This window comes from Marmota marmota, unplaced genomic scaffold (assembly GCF_001458135.2).
Source record: "Marmota marmota marmota unplaced genomic scaffold, marMar, whole genome shotgun sequence".
Taxonomy (NCBI): domain Eukaryota; kingdom Metazoa; phylum Chordata; class Mammalia; order Rodentia; family Sciuridae; genus Marmota; species Marmota marmota.
Window position 1 is genome coordinate 12,993,260 of NW_025999977.1, and position 14,529 is coordinate 13,007,788.

General features: G+C 37.3%; 1 long non-coding RNA gene across 1 annotated transcript in view; it reads right to left on the reverse strand.

Annotated features, from left to right (window-relative positions):
- Positions 1–2,976: 2,976 nt before the first annotated feature.
- LOC125617163 overlaps positions 2,977–14,529 on the reverse strand; it is a 188,752-nt gene continuing 177,199 nt past the window's right edge. Inside the window, exon 4 of the long non-coding RNA XR_007348060.1 lies at positions 2,977–3,507. This is a non-coding gene — a long non-coding RNA (uncharacterized LOC125617163). The remainder of the gene's footprint in view (positions 3,508–14,529) is intronic.

The following is a 14,529-nucleotide window of genomic DNA, read 5'->3' on the forward strand; positions in this document are numbered from 1 at the left end:
AGATGTTGTGGAAAAAAGTACCAGGAGCCCAGAAGCACTCCTAGCCCCAGCTCTCCCATTAACTACCTCCGCTGTCCCCACAAAACATTTAACCTTCCTGGGCCTCCATTTCCATGCCTGTAAAGTGCAGAGAAAAGCATCTTCCATATACAAAAGTGTTTCCCAATATAAAATGGTTTGATACTTAGATTTCTGATATGGATTTGCCAACTCATGCTAACTTTTCATAAACAAATTAAATATAAATTATTTTCTGTCTCTCCCATCTCCTTCATGAGCTTTTCATACGAATAAACAGACAAATACACTTCTAGAAGGTCAGTCACCATTTGAGAAACTCCTCATGGTGAATTTTCAGACACTAAACAAAAGGATAATTTTAACTACTCCCATCTCCATCTCAAACCATGTCTCATTAGCAACTGCAGTCTCTGCTTTTATTTATATGAGTTAAGAGAGACCCTGCAGGGAGAAGCAGGGGCTCTTGTTTGATTTTTGACTGAGCTTCCTTCATTGAAGTAAGGTGTCAGGGATCCCTATGGATCTGGAAAGCATTTTGGAAGTAAGAAGCAGACATGTAAATCTTTTAAACCCCCATGATAAGCAAACTCTCCTCAGTTCAACATATAAATATAAACACTAAATCAAATCAGATGCTTATACATTTTTTAATCCCATCATAAAACATTTTGTTTTGACAGCTTGGTAATGTAAAGTAGAAACACCGACCGCCAAAAGAATCAGCATCTTTGCCTGCCTACTACCTGAAGGTCTAGTTTTTCCTGTATATAAATAGAAAAAAAAATGTATGTTTATGTAAAGGGAAACACTGATTTACTAGAACTGATTGCTGCATACTCTAATTACTTTTCAACTGGCTGTTCCAAATTAAGATGTCATTGATGGCTTTTGGTGATATATTTCATTTTAAGCAAATTTATTCTATAATAGAGTACATCATAATGGAAAGCAGAGTTCCTACTCTTCCCTCCTCTTTGTAGCCTGATATCTTGACAAGTAAATTAAATTTAGCAGTTAAAATGCTTCCATTAGTAATTTTATTAAGTTAATTAAAGAATCTCTCTTTCTGAATTTTAACTACCTTCCTTTCAGAACAATGTTGATTTCTTTTTTTAATTTCATGTATTTAGGGACTGTGATATATTCTAGAACCAATCAACAACTCTATCAGCATTACATTCCTGTGGCCAAGATGCTACCAAGCAAATCATGTAAAGAGAAGAAATAGCTCAGAAGCTTTTGAAAGAGATGGTCTGCTTCATGTCACAGAACAACTCAGATTTTAGCATCTTTAGGAGAAGAAAAAGGAGGATGGGTAGGAAAAAAAGAAAAGAAAAAATATGCATACTGTTGAGGCTACATTCTTACAAAATGGCAGAACTCTGACTAGTGTCTCTATACCTACAGTGTAAATCATAAATAGTCCAAGTAGAATTTAGCTTATAGATCGGAAGAGATGAAATCTCCTCCTTTTTCTTATTTGCTATAGAGGTAGAACTCAGCAAGAATCTGAATTTGGCAATATGCCTATAAAATGAAATTTTGAGCCTTATGCAGAGAGTGATTTTCTTTTTAAATAACGTGAACATTTCTAAGAGACTTGAGGTGAAAGAACATTTCTAAGAAACTTGTCTCATGATCCATTGCTTCTTCTTACAGGAAGTTTTCCTAACTCATAAATCATAGATGTTATTTTCAGAGTTGGAAGGGAAGACAGAGGAATTCCTTGTCCTCTCCTTTTAAAGATGAGGAAACCAAGAGCCAGAGATTAACAGTGCTACCACCACCAGTAATAATAATAGAAACTACAACAATAGTGGTTAATATTGGCTGAACTCAATGTGAAGATTTGCATGCAATTTTCTCATTAAAATTTACACAAGGGAGATTCTTTCAACACCCTAACTTGATGGATACAGAAAACAATGCCTAAATGTTACATAATCTGTGCAAAATCTGTGACTACCTAGTCCTGTGTTCATAAACAGTGCACATTGTTAAGTTAGAAAAAATACCTGAGTTCCTACAGCTAGTTAGTGGATTCTCCAAGGCTAAAGCTCGGGATAGTTACTTAAATCTGCTCTGTATAATGTAGATTAGATGAAGAAAAAAGAAGAACCAGTGAGCAAGTTCAGGCTGTGGTATTAGAAAATGCTGATTTCTTTTTAAAGAAAATCCTATTGCCAGGGTACCCAGTGGGCTATTTGCTTTGTGGGTGAACCTTTAGCAAAAAGTGAACCTATGTATTTAGATCCAAACTAACATTTCATTTAAAACTGGGGGAATCTAGTCTTTACTCATTCATTGGAGATATAAAGGACAGTCAAGGACCAAGTCTAGGGCAATTACTACTACTATCTCCCATCTTCCTTCATTCTGTAATACCCTGCCCCTTAGAACAGCTCACTCCCTGTGTTTACAGATTCATTGTTCAATCTCCACCATCTCTCTCAAAGTTACTCCCACCACTCTGTTAATCATCATCCATATCTTTTCCCACTAGTGTCTTCTCTCATTCACACTCAGGTACCAACTCCCCCCTTCCCCCACTTCTACTCTTTACTCTGGGAGATTGAAGGCCTTTGCTATATACCTTGCTATATTCCAAGATGAGAATAGGTCACCTTGGATTTTATGTTTTCTGTCCTTCACCCATTCTTCTGATTATTTTTGCAAAATTCCAATGAAAATGGCAACTCATAGACCCTTCCTAATAGAATAGAATAGGTAAGTCCAGAAAAATGTGTCATAGGCCAGAAGAAAGACTGAGACCATTATGTGTGTGTGTGTGTGTGTGTGTGTGTGTGTTTCCCTTCCCAATTCTCACACTGGCAAAAGTTAAAATGGCAGGTGTCTATCTACCTTTTTGACCTTTTTATATTCTGGGAAGCCCACCCCAATCCTCCCCCATACCAAGATAAATAGGGTTTGAGAGCTTTATTACCCTTTGCCCCTTAATTGGTCTCTTGTCATTCTGAGAACTGATTTTCAAGATGATGCATCAAAACTTTTGGAGCACAAGAAATTGTCTGATGTTCCCATAGTGTTTTGGTGGAAGATGTTCCTATTCCTAAGTAAGCCTGCTCCTCTGAAGTAATGCTTTGAGAAAAAACATCTAATGTCTCTACAATTAAATACTAGATACACCAACCTAACAAAAAAAGAGAATGGATCAGCTAGGTTTTTTTTCTGATTAGAAAGATCTTCCATTCCCTGACCTTTACTAAGAAAGAATGTTACCCTTAGCCTGGAAGAATATTTTCTATGGATCCGTCATAAAACAAAGATGTTTTCATTCAAAATTTACCTCTTACTTCCTTGATCTCCTCCCATTCACATTGCAGCTACTCTTTGGTGAGGGTCTTTTTCAATTATTTTGAGGAGCTTGTTATTTTTTTTAATGTAAGTTCAAATCCAGATAGTGAAATCTGTTTCATATTTGTAATCGGTTTTCAGTTCCTGGAAGAAGCCCAAATTGATAAGTACCTGTGAGTGAGAAGAAAAAAAAAAGAATATAGTTATGTGGCCTGAGTTTATATAAAAGATGAGAGAAGATAATTCAAAGGGAAATAACTAACATAAATAAACATGTCCTCTCCTTCCACCCCAGACATTCTGGCCCAGTTTTCCACATGGACAGTGATCAATTAAATGTATAGAACCACAAAAGAGCCATCTGGATCGTGAAAGTATGTGGCAAAATCCCCATTATTTGTCACATGGAAGGAAGAATGTGTGATTTTTTTAAAAAATGAAATACCAAAGAAAGATGTACTGAGTTTGAGGCAAGAGGAGATGCAGCCCGCCACAGTTGAAAAAGATTCGATAAGCTTCTTCTTATGTGTCCTTCACCCTGGAGGCTGCTGAAGAGGCCTGAATATCTGGCTTAAAGTGAGTGATGCTACTTGAAATGAAAAGCAAGGAGATTGCAAATCACTCTTCTGCACAGGCTTGGAATAAGCTATGGCACGGCTGATGGACAGATTCAGGTATTTAAGTGAGTGTGATTTCCAAGCAACAATTTCTAAACCCTACACTGTCGTTGACCTCCATCACACAATTGGACATGTTTATGAAGGCATAGGCAGTAGGATGAAATGCAGTGGGGAAAAATGCTGAAGTCATTTTCCAACAGCACAGCAGTATTATTGCAAAATGAAGCCACATTACCCCAATCAGCAGTGGAGTCCAGCCTCACACCTTCCTCTGCTTAATGGTCTGAGTCCATTCCACCAGAGGACCTTTCTGATTCAGGAATCCATTTGGAAAAAACCAAATGAAGTAGGTAATCCAATGTGTGTGGTCAGACGAGGTCAAGACCCACAAAAAGACTTGAATAAATAATACAAGACTACACTTTTGTCTTTTTCCATTTCTTCCCCTCTTTCTTTTCTTCTTAAAGGCATAGACATTGGGACAGTGAAACTACCCTAAAAGATTTTTTTTTCCTCTGTAATCTGACTGGCCAGAAAGCAAAAGCAAAATAGCCAGTTAGCAGCTTTTTAAATAAAACATAATTAACTGTATGATTTACACAGTCTACAATTGTACGTTCAATTAAATAGTTGAAAAGCCTTTGTAAAGAATAAGAACCTCAGGGCTGGGGTTGTAGCCCAGCGGTAGAGCACTTGCCTAGCATGTGCGAGGCCCTGGGTTCGATCCTCAGCACCACATAAAAATAAATAAATAAAGGCATTGTGTTCCATCTACACCTAAAAAAATATTTTTTAAAAATTAAAAGAATAAAAACCTCAACTGCACACTGATGCTATATGGTCTGCTAATCTTAACTGCTTTTTCACTAGGGCCTAAGATATCTATTACTGCAAAAATCTTAAGAACAGAAATTTCTTATGTCTAGTAGGAACTCCTAAGAATGTTTATTGTTGCTTAAATCAGATATTTACATTGACCCTTTTCTTGAACCTTGTTAGAAAACCCCAATATTACCAATAACATGAAGACTTTTCCTGAAGGTAGGGAAATGCCGTATCTGATATACCCCTACCTTCTCTATTGGCTCATGAAATTTTTTTCTGGGAACTGCATCTGCTTACGTTCTGTGATACATTTTATGTATTTCATATATCTACATATACTTATATCTGTAAATAGTTGAGGCTAGTTCCATTCAAACTATTGGGGAGAAGACAATAGCCATTAGTGGGAGCACAGAAATCTATAATCACAGCTTTTTTTCCATTGCGAGAAACCCAGTAGTGAAAATTTTTATATTCCATCTAATTGAATAGTGATTTCTATACACATCTATTAGATCATAAGATAGTCCAAGGCAGGGACCATCTTAATTAACATTCAATAGCTACAGCAATATTTGGCCTTCCATGGTGGGGGAAAAAATAGAATAAATGGATGAATGAAGCAGAGAACTAATATTTAAACACGGACAATAATTATTTGTGCTATAGTTACACTATACACTGAGAACTGTCTGGAAGAGTTTTCAGAGAGCAACAGAGAAAACTTGGCTGACTATTCTTGGAGAACACGTTGACTGTTTGTTGGATGGAGACAGTTCACCAAGAAAGCAGATTTTGACCCTTCAAGAACTTGAATGTGATGATGAGTTTATGACAGTTCTAAAAGCCAACATACGGTCGGTGGCCAGATTGTGGTTCTGGACTCAGAGGCTTCCATTTGGAAGGCAGACAAGCATTTGAATTATGGGTCTAATGAAAGTGTCAATAGCAATCCTGTTACTGGAGGAGCTGTAAAACCCTGCTTAATGAACTAGGCAGGGACACAGAAACACAATGGTCTAAAATGTACTATATGAGAAAATGATAATTAGCCCAGATTTCATGTACAAGATAAAATGCATAGGGATGATATTACTACTGAGCAATATTATAGCCCTTCAGGGGCCTGTTCTGTTAACAGGGTTTGGCTCAGCCTTTTCCATACTCCTTGTGTGAGTGGAGATGCGATACACAATTGTGAGCTGTGAGTTAGGGAAAGAATGTCAGATGGTAAAATTCCTAGCACAGATGCTTGTCAACAAAAGGGTTCTGGCCTCACCAAGAGTTCACTTTTCTTTGGAAGGCTTGATATAAAACGCCTCTTTTATCCCTTTCGGTAAACCCATGAAGTAATTATCATCCCCAGGTGTCTCAGGTGCTGCGACCAGCAAACAGCAGCATGAGGCTAACATCTTAAGTTCTTCTGCCACAGAGGTCGTCATTCTTCATGTGGCTTGGAATATAGTCAGGGCGGGGAGAAGGGACAAAATGGTTTTTTAAAGAAGGGTAAAATAATACATATTTTAAAGTGCATAATTACAGAGACTGAGTTGTCAAGAAATGAAGAAAGGAACTCACTCTGGACCTGGATAAAGGCTGGTTTCGTGGAGAAGGCTGGCAGGGCCCAATGATCATTTATGCACTATACCCTCCTACGGCCCACAAGGGAAGAAAGTTGGACAGACAGTAGACAGACCAGGTGAGAAGATAAAGGATCCTGAAAGGCAAACGTGGTAGGGTTGTTTTTGAAAATAAAAGGGTCAAAAAGTCTTTCTAATGATGATCTGGAGAATCAACATATGGAAAACTGCTTTTCTTTTTTAAGAGATATTTGGGCACAGGGAATACATACAGCCACTGGGGTGGGTAAAGGGAGCATGTGCTGCTAAGATAACCTACAGGCAAATCCTGAATAAGCTGAAACCTCCAGCCAGACAAAAGCCTATTTGTAAATTACTCCACTTAATTTCCCAGGTCATGATCGCCTCTCTCTGCAAAGCGGTTTATGACATTCTCAATTAAGAGTTTGCTATAAAAATGAATGAATGAAGGATTTCAAAACTGCTATGAGATATTAAAGATGAGTCACTTTTAAAAAGTGGTTTTGTTTCCTGTGTTCTGGATAATGCATTTGAGAATGTAGTTTCAGCCTCACCCATCACCCCATTGTGAAATCAAATTGAATGACTCTCTGCTCTTAGAATGATCGCTCATTCAAATGCATTCAATAAATAAAGCCCAAACACAATGAGGCACTTTTCCTAGAGCATCCCAGAGAGCTAGGGCCTGGTCTCTCTCACTGTATGAAGCTGAGATTAAAGTAAATAAAGCATTCACCCACACTGACTGCATAATACATAGCAACTTATTGTTTACTAAGCCTTACATGTACATTATCTCATTTGATCCTCACAAGGACCTTATAATAAAGACGTTGTTGATTTATTATTCCAATTTAACATGGGATCTGGGGCTCAGAGTGGTCAGTGATTTGCCTAAAGTCACACAGTAATCCAGAAGACACTTTAAATCTACTTATCTCCTCCGCCTCCAGAAACAGGAAACATATCTTTCTTAAGTACAAAACAATATAATTAGCAGAAGCATTACCCAAACTAGGCAGAAATATTTAATTCATTCAGATAGGCCTCTGGTGAATTTGTAAATACTGAGGAATTCATTTTCCACTCTGCAATTCTGTGAATTCTACCCTGGACAAAAGGTCATCCAAATATGATCCTTGTTCAGAGTTATGGAAATGTATGCAGCCTAAAAGAATATGGGCCAAATGCAGAGTAAAAATATCCATGTAACTCCCAGTGCCATTTACTCTTGCTGCCTCAAATCCTTTTTGAAATTAGACAGGTTATAAAGCATAAAAAAAATAAGAACATAAACTCTCGCCCTAAATTCAATTATCATATATCAGAGAGGGTCATAAGTGTAGTAGGTTAGAGCGCAAGTAACACAAGACAAAAATAGGTATGGTGAGCAAGCCCCGGGGGCGAGGAGTTTTCTTTTTAACTCTTTAATTTTCATCTAGATAAAATACTGAAAAATTATCTGAAAAAAACCATAGAAAATAAACTTTCCCCCAAATCAACCTCCTTTCAGCCTCTGGTCTTAATTATCCAGAAGTTGTTAAGGAGAATAATTAGGAGACAGAGATCATACTCATCCTAAGTGAATCTGAGGTCAGAACTGTACAGAGTAGCATTTAAGAAGAGAGGAAAACGGGACACCAAAAGGCATGGCTTCGTGAAGAGGAGGTTACAGAAGCAGAGCCAGGTTCCTTTCCTAACACAGCCTTGCAAACCCTGTTCTGAAGCTAAGAGAGGCCAGTGCTCTCTTTCCTGCATTTGGCTCTCCTTTGCTTCCATCCTCCTCTATGCTGCAAAGCCATCTTGCAGAGTAGGTCCCTGGGAAGCTCCAAGCCTCCCCCAGAGGCTGGGCTCCATATCTGGCTGTTCAGAAGGCTTCTTGGTTCTCAGGGACCCTCTTCCTCAAAATGTGTAATTCCTTTCTCTTCTCAGTCTCAGCATATCTATTGTAAATAGTCCCGGTATTTAAAAATAAAAAAAAGTTCATTTCTTTCGGACTCGTATGTTTGTGAGTCATGAAATTGGGGCACCATCATTATCTGAGTTGATATTTGGGGAGTGCATTCTTCCATGTGCTCCTAGTAACTAATCCATATAACCCAATCATCCGAAGCACAAAGCATCTTCATTCTTCTCTGTTGAAAACGAGAGACAGAAGTCATGGTTCCAGGGTTTATTTTCTAAAAAGTAATGTGAATCTGAACCAAAGTATCTGGTATTTTTAGGGATCAGGTAATACTTTTTTAGCAATATTTCTCTACATTTTCATACTTGATTTTTAAAAGCACATATATCTTTGTTCATGACCCAGACTTTACAAACACTTTGCATTAAAAGTCACCTTGAGGTCTTTAAGCCATTTTAAGTGTTAGGACCAGTGGCTTCAGGAAGGAGGTTTGTTTGGATAGCACAAGACCTTTGTTGTTGATTGAAACCTGGCTTGATGCCTCTATACATCTAAATAATTAGAAAAAAATACATTTAAATGAGAAGCAGATGCTGTTTCCAGATTTCTATTTTCACTATACAGAATAAATAGAAGCTTTCATCTCTGCGTTTACTCTTTGAATATGGTGCATACCATATGAATCATTATTTAAAGTATAGGGTGTTCCTTTCACAAAGGCAAAGGAAATAGGGGACCTCTGGGGTACTCTCCTACAAAACACTTTCTGCTCCAAGAAAATTAAACAAGGTTATTCATTCTCCTTTACTCCTTCGTATGCTTCCATGTCTGGTACTAAGCCAGTAGATCCAAATAGAAGGGAGGATGCTGGTGGTGAATGCAAGGGTGGCAGGCCTGCTGGTGTTGGGTGGCTGGTACTTGGCAACAGATGGCAAACATACTGCAAATGCTCAATGTTCGTCTTAGCAGATGCAAAATCAATTAAAAAGAAACTATACCCCGGCCAGGAAATAGAGGACAGGACATCACAGGGTACCTTGGAAAATGGAGGATGGTTTTCTCAGGCTTCTTTATCAACAGTGCAGCAGGTAGAGTACATTTTTACTCTGTCTTCTCAGCTAGGAAGTTACACACTAGGTTTCGGAGCCAATTTCAAATGCTTGAGATGTTTGAATGGAGGAGCTATGTAAACAATGGGCAAAAGGTCTCCACAACCTCAAAACAAAGCATATGTATGCAGAATCAACAGATTCCAAAAGCCTGGTCTTCTGAACTCATAGCTACAGTGAGGCGAGCCACGACAGCTACCAAACCCAATAGGAATCGATGAGCAATGACGTGATCATGTAATTTACTGAAATTGATTCTTTACTTTTTCTCTCTCACTGCACCCACCAATGCCCTCCCATTCCTTCTTTAATCTCCACCCAGCTGTAGCCCAGTCTCTGGCACATGTAAGTTATCTATCAATCAATATTTGTGGACACTGTGATTGGATAATATTTAAATATTTTCTCACTGCCCTGAAATAAATACCACATTTTACAATTTGGATAAATACACAAAATTTAAAAATTAAGAAAGTAGTTGCTACCTAAGTTTCTCTTATCATGTACCAATCATTCTGATAGTACTTTTATTTGACTGCATTAATATAAATACCACAAATAATATTAAAAAGTGCATACCATTCTCCCTGTTTTATAGCTGAAGAACCAGGGGCTTATGTTGGTAACCAGACATGCCTGAGGCTTAGCCTCTAAGTGGCAAAGCTTTAGTCCACTTATTCTACACCCTTATATTGTTTAACCATGGCATTATGCTGCCCACTGGATGTCAGAGGTTTTGAAATCTTGTTGTAATACAATATGTCAGAAACTTAGATGGAATGCACAAAGAAAGAGTAAGAATTCTACCAATTAATTAGCCTGTAGTAATATTAGAATCAGATTTCCTGCAACATGCAATAAACTATTCTTAAAATCCAACCAATGGTCAAAGTGAATAACGTGGTCTTTCAACATAGAGAAAGGCCTGAAGGGTTTGATCATAAGAAGTGTGTTGCTGTGAAATAAAACAAGATGAGAAACTTATCTGGAACTTTTGATCTGAACAGACCTTGAAGCAGTTCTATCCCATATGTATAAATACAGATATAAAAGAAAAAAAATGATGTGTAGAAATTGGAATATATAAATATAGAGAGGGAGAAATATATGAATACATATATATTTTTCCCCAATTTTTCACATGAAGAGTTTGAAAGTGAAGAATACAAGTAACATGTCCATGGCCAAACAATTAGCCATGGTAGAACCAGATAGAACCAAGTCTCTCTGGGTCAAGTCATGTACTTGCTGATCACTAGGTAGTGTTCCATTGATTTCTCTATCATTACTACACTTGTGCCTCTAATTTTAATTCATCAATGTTTCATATATTTCATACCTTAGTTCTATTGCCAACATAACCTGGGAAACAGAAAGTAATCAGAATAAAGGATTTCATTTTGCTGATAGAAAGAGGAGCAAAAGTGTTAAAATTCAAAAATTTTTCCCCAAATTCAATGTTTCCTTTCCTCAAATTAGAAATATTGAGTTTTTTTTTTAGTTTCAGTACATTACAAAGATGAGAAGCTTGATATGAGAATGTTTCAACGTTGGGTAATGATGTGCCCCTCCTAGACAAAGCACATGGTCCACACTCTTCACTCAATAGCTGGTATTGGACATGTCCATAGAGAAATTCTGGTTCTATTTGCTAGCTATCTCCTTCAGTATAGTCAGTGAATAAAATGGGATTTTTTTCTGGCAGAGTTTTGAACATTCAGTTAAGGGGTTCTGATGAAATCTTAAAATTTGTGGGATTTCCATTCACAGAATATGAGACAAAAGATAAAGCTAAGCCATCTTTGGAGAACACTTTGAAATGATATTGTCTGTTGAGTTCATGTCTTGGTTTAAGGTTGAGAATGATATTCATTTTGTATGAATAGGTTTCCTTCTCAAATTATTGTGAAGAAAATTATTAGTGTATGAAAATACTATAGAAAAGAAAAAAGATTCATTTGGATATTCAGGGGCCTCACATGTTTTTAGAAACTAGGTGATACAAGTCTGCTTTTGGATAGCTGTAAGAAATACAGGGGAGTCATTAAATTCTCTTAAGCCTTAGTTTTCTTAGTATAAAATGTAGGGCTGAATCTAGCTTGTCTCAATATTACTATGGAATTAGAAATCTATGATTCTTTGAACCTACCTTGGATTGAGCAGTCACATGTGTAACTATACTGCAAACCTTCACAAAAGAACTGCAGAGAGCATCTCAATAAATTCCTAGGAAATAATTTAACAATGTGACCAAATTATAAATTGCTCTAGTTGTCTAACACATATAAGAAAGTAACAAGATTTTTCAATTTGGTGCAGCGATGATGACTATCTCAGTTTTTTTAAAGGCTTTTCTCATTGTCCTGAAACACAGGTATCAAGGAAATAGGAGGCAGAAATTGTGTGTATTTACTCCTGATGCTGATAACATCCATATTTGACATTCTAAAATAACTACATCTCCAGCAGCAACTAAGATATGCATGTCTCAGAACTGAGAAACTTTTAAAATCCCCTTTTAAGCAATGTGGCCACAGAAGACTCTTAATAATTGATTATAATTGATTTTAACCTTGTCCTAACCTGGGCAAAATGGCAAAGCCAATCATCTTTGTCCAGATGGGGTATGAGAAAAGAGCCCCCAGTCCACATCTTTAAAAGCTCCAGACATGAGCAGAAGATAAAATATTTAGTCTGCCAAAGCCTTGACCTCCCAATTCCAGCCAGTTTTGAACTTGAATTGATTTCCGACAAGGCATCTGGGAGATGATTACAACAAAATGCACTAAAGCTGGGCAGCCTTTATTTTAACATCCCAGCAGCTTAACCTGTTAATAACAGCAATTGTTTTAGATACAATACCAATTTCTGTAACTGACGCAAGAAATGGATAACAGCAGCACAGTCTCCAAGACAGTACAATAAAAGAGGGAGAGAGGCAAGGAGAGAGAGAGAAGCACAGCAGTCATGTAGGAGGTACTGTCAGGGTTTTCCAAAGGAACCTCAGTTTTATGCAACCCACTTCTACAATCCCCCAAATAAAATATTCTCAGCAGAAGAAGGTTGCATGTTAAGAGAAACGCTATGATCTGGGATCAAAGCGTGTTCTGTTAGTGAGAGCGGAGTTATCTTGACCAAGTCCCTGTGCCCAATTCACTTTTTTTTTTTTAATCAATGCTGCTCAATTAAAGCATGATGTGCCACAAATGTGAGCCCATGTGGTAACTTTAAAATTTTTAGTAGCAACATTTTTAAAAATTTAAAGACAAAATTACTTTTAATATCTTTTTTCAAAATTTTTTGATACTAGAAATTGAAATCAAGGGCACTCTACCACTGAGCTACTTCCCCAGCCCTTTTTATTTTTTATTTTGAGAGGTGGTCTTGCCAAGTTGCTGAGACTGTCCTTGAACTTGTGTTTCTCTTGCCTCGGTCTCCCTAGAAGTTGGGATTAACATCTTGCCTCCCTGTGCCTGGCTTATTGCTTCATCTAATAAATCCAAAACAGTATTATTTCAACATGTAATCAATACAAAATTATTGATGCAATATTTTATGTTTACTTTTCATTCTAAGACTTCAAAAGCCGGGGTAGATTTTACATTTATAGCATATTTCAATTCAGATAAACCATATTCTAAGTGCTAAATAGTCACATGTGGCTAGGTGTTACTATACCGGACAGCACAAGTTTAAAAATTAGTAGTTGGACTGATCATCTCTAGTGACTTCTTTAACTATAACATGTCATAAGAATTCCAAATGTTGTTTCTTCTGCTTTTCATTTTTAAGCAGTTATATGTAGAAAGTACCGACAGCGCCTATTAACAGGTGAGATCAAGATGTTAGAGTGATTGCATCTTTGGCCACAAGCTCAATTTTAGCCACCAGAAAGATCTGTGCCAATACATGGACATGGCCTTTAAACTTATCTTGGTCATGTTATACCTATTGGTCCTAAGCGGGAAGAGTAGGTAGTTGCATAAAATATCAGAATATAGCTGAGCATGTTCTATTAAATGAAATGATAAACGATATCCTCATTGTTTGTAAGCACTACTTACATACCATTCATGTGACATATATAAGATCACTTAATCATTTCAACCACCACTTAAAGTACGAATAATTATTAATCTTATTTAACACATGGGAGACTGAGCCTCAAAAAAACTAATTAGCTGGCCCAATGTCAGACTCCTAGAAAATATTATGTGTGGATTAGAATACAACCCGTGCAGACACTAGGGTCAGATTCTTGACCACCAGGAGATGATGAGTTTAGAAACAAATGCCAGCGTTTGGTCTCCTATCTCACTTCAACAGAGGTGTCCCAAATTGAAGGAGATAAGGAAGAGAAGGCATAGGAAGGCTAAAGAATTTGCTTCAATTTTTAACAACTGAGAAAATCAGAAACATCAAGTGGATGATAACATGCTAATAAACACATACCTCCCTCCTCTCCCAGCTGTGAATCCCTATGAAAAAGAAAGAAGGCATGAAAACAGGAAGAAAGAAAGAAGGAGGAAGACACCAAGGAAGGGAAGGAGAGAGGGATTCACCAAGCTTTGTGACATTTCAGAGGCATCTCCGAATCGACTCAGGCCAGAGGATCATGGCAACAGGAGCTGCATATTCAAGATTCAAATTCAGATCACAATATAAAATTACACCTCCTGGCACCTAAATACATCATTTCTGATGAAACAGGAAGGAAACCTCCTCTTCACACTGAATACGCCCATGCTTAGAAACGCATATTAAAGATTCCTGCCATCTTGTTACCAGACTGTCAGTGGTAAGAGAAAAAGTTTAATTACCTAGATTTAATTTATTTTTAATAATTTTACACAACATACTAATTGTTTAATTGTTCTTTCTACATTAGGATGATGGCTATGTTTGGGAAACAGGACTGGATAGAGGAATTTCTTCCATTACAGTCTGTGGTTTTCCTTTTTAGGGTGTCTGAGAATATAGAGAAAGTTCAGGTTAAAAATTGGGGAGTAAATCATTTCTTTAAAAAAACAGTATTCTAGCTGCATTATTAATTTGATTTAAAATCTACCACCCTATAGAGGACTTTGGGAAAGACCCAGTAGCCCCTCAGAAGACAGCTCACTTCGGGTAAG